Below are 3,346 nucleotides of genomic sequence, written 5' to 3'. Positions count from 1 at the left end.
AAGCCCCAGCAACCCAAAGGATACAAAATCCAAATGACCTCAAAAATTCCTCAGCAGTTTTCCCCAAAGAGTGGGGATAGTTTGTTCCCTTCCTCTGCAACTCTACACGCAGCTAAAGAGTTGATTTAACTATTTAAATGTGTGCAATCATTAACCTTCCAATAAAAACACAGCTTCAGCTTATTAAGCTCATTATCCTCTAACAAATGAAGCTTTGAACATGCCAAGGAGCAAAATATAACTGGATTCAAAAAGCAATTAGATGCATTTGGAGAGGATGATGGGTCTCTTGAGGGCTATTCAGCACAGAGATGTGGATACAGTCTCTGATTCAGGAGGTCCCTAGACTGCAGGGTGGTTATATCAAGGGAACACTGTGTTTGTTTCTCTAGTTCTTACTGTCTCAGTTACTCTGCAGTCCCTGGGTCAGGTGGCTCTTTGATCTGAATCACCACAGCTGTTCTTATCTACTATTAATGCACGGCTAACAGCCAAAACACAGTGTCAAACTGGTTGAAAGAAAATAGGAGAAAGCATTGGTTTACACCTCACAAACTAAGCAGAACAGTGATACAAACACTACAGCTGAAGCCCTCCACTAGTCTTGCTTTCAACCAAAGAATGAATGTTACTCAGCACAGAAGATAAAGGTTTACTCAGCAGCAGCTGATACCAGAGTAATTAGCAACCACATGCAGCTGTAACAAAGCATCTCAAGTCTTTGATTTTGGGATTTTTTTCAGTGTAGGCAGGAACACCCTTGAAATAGATGGATTTGTATTACTACACATTGTAAAGGACCCCTTTTAAGTGCCTTGTAAACCTGGGCTCTGTCAGGTAGGAATACTTGGCTGTATCACCTTGAATTTTCCATTTTCAGTCCTTGTGTTGCTTTCTTGGAGGATCACTTTTCTTATCAAAGCTCTTTAAGACATTTTCAAGAGAACTCTCCTCCCTTCCCCCAGGTTGTCTCCCTAAGACCAAACCTTCATGTACACAGATTTCAGCACTGCCACATGTTTTTCATGGACCTGCTCTGAATATCAGCAGTGTACTTACAGGTGAAGCTTTCAATTGGCTGGCAATTCAGTGAAGCTGGCAATTGCCAGGCACGCTTGCCTGGCACACTGGAAACAATACCAAAAGAGTCATAGCTACCTCTATGATTAGTGAGAGGTAAACAGTATAAATCCAACTCCAGCATAGTTCTTATTCCAGTGTTCATGCTTGCCATGAGCTCTACAAATTTCTCATCTTCAATCTTGTGTGCTCTTAATGCCCCAGAGTAATGTTATTGCTCAAGTAAACTCTAAATCTCAAGGAACTACTCAAAATCACTGAGCTGACTGTGCATCTGTTTTATTCCAGAGAAAGTTAAGGAACAGGAAAAAAGGAAACTAAGCATTTTGTTCTGGATCCTTCAGCCTGACCTGTATTTACTGAACTTCAGCAGTGTCACCATGACACCACCTAGAAAAATTGTATTCTCCTTAATGGCTGGGATTATCTGTACTGTCTATGATGCACTGTGGATATGAGATTCAGAAGAAGCATTAATGTAACACACCTCCTTCCTATCAGGCCAAACATGGTAAGAGCATGTTCGTTCAGACAGGTTTTTATTGGCATTCTCAAACCACTTACACAAAGGAAAAAGTTGTTGCCTTCAATCTCATCTGTGTGCCAGGCATCAATGCCACATGTGTCAGTTGTGGCTACAAAAAAAAGCAGCCTTGTGCTCATATTCTGTTTCAAGATCATCAACTTATGGAAAGTTTTCTGGAAAGCTTGAATTAGCTCTCCGAGGCTTCAGGTTTTATGTACCATTGCATGAATTTCTGACTATGTCTCCAACCATCTGTCATCACACAGGCAGTCTCAAACATGCCATTGTTTGTATATCTGATAATCAGAATTGCCTGTATTTTCTTTTCAAGATGAGGCAGAGTCCTATGACTCTAATATGGGGTTCAGTTGGAATCACTGTGATGAGCACTACGCAAATCAAACTAGAAAGATGCATGGAATGTGTAGACAGATCCAATGGCTTCTCAAGTAAGACCTAACTGATCTGAGTACTATCATCAAAAAGAGGTGGTAACACTTGATCCTTAAGTAGGCCACTGCAATAAATGGTGTAGATGATGAGGGCAGGATGTGAGACAGTGTGAAGAGACAAAACAATCAGTGTAGAAATCCAGCCCCAACTATTTTATGATTATGTGTGAACTCACTCATATGTGAAGTTGCTTTGTCTCCTACTAGGAACAAAAATTGCAGAACAACTGACCACTGGCAAAGATGTAAGTTTGTGTCATGTATATGCAAAGGCTTTTACAGCAGAGTAGTCACATCTGGACTGTGACAATCTACTGCACAGGTAAGGCTTAGGAATGATACTAGGAGATTTGTAGTTTGGGTTTTCTGGGGTTTTTTTATCTTTTTTTTCCCCCTCTCATTTCCTGAGATTTCATCGGAGGAGACAATAGCATTGTTGATTTTAAAGGGGAAGATTTCACAAGCAGATTAACATGCTCCATATGTCTGGTCAGTTTGTTAAAGAGCCCAAAATGTGCATCTATTAAATATAATGAACGAGGAATGATAGATGATGTCTCACACTCCCAAACTTGTAATTAAACAGGAGGGAGAGGCTGCAGGGTAGAGAGTGGAGAAAGCATCATTCAGTCACAAATCCTTGACACAGAGATGCCAGTTGTTCAAAAGAGGCTTTAACATCTCTGACATGAGGACAGCAAGGGAATGGAAAAGTAAGCAAAACAAAGCACTAGAAGGGCATTTTAACACTGTTTTAGTCAAATGAGAGGATAAATGATGACTGTATATTGGATGGCAGTGGGAGGGTTATAAACATTACAGAGACAATTGCCGCTAAATGAGGTGTAACCCAGGCAGCTGTCCTGATGTATTAGGAGGCTGTTTTCAAAAGAAAAGATTCTCCCATCAACATTAAAACAAAACAAATTAAAAAGATCTCCTCCACACAGCTCACATGCCATGAATAACTCAGCAGCATGTGAGTCAAACCCTTCCAGAGGCAGGCTGTGTTTTGGCTGCCTCCTTTTAGGCATTATTTTAGCATGGATGTACACTCTCTGCAAGACTTAATTATCAAACCAACCATATGAGCAAGCTAGCCTGCCTTGTTTACTAGGACTTAGTCTTTTTATGTCTCTTTGATAAATACATGAAAAATCTGAGAGCCTCCATACAGACCCAGCCACCATTGGAAGGACTTGGTTGATGTCTTGCTGGATTGCTCTGATTCCCAAAATTATTGGTTGTTTTCAAGGCCCTCCTTTTTTTTTTTTCTTCCCCGTACCAT

The sequence above is a fragment of the Neopelma chrysocephalum genome, unplaced genomic scaffold, assembly GCF_003984885.1.
Source record: "Neopelma chrysocephalum unplaced genomic scaffold, ASM398488v2 Primary Assembly neopelma1_85, whole genome shotgun sequence".
Taxonomy (NCBI): Eukaryota; Metazoa; Chordata; class Aves; order Passeriformes; family Pipridae; genus Neopelma; species Neopelma chrysocephalum.
This window is presented reverse-complemented; position numbering follows the sequence as displayed.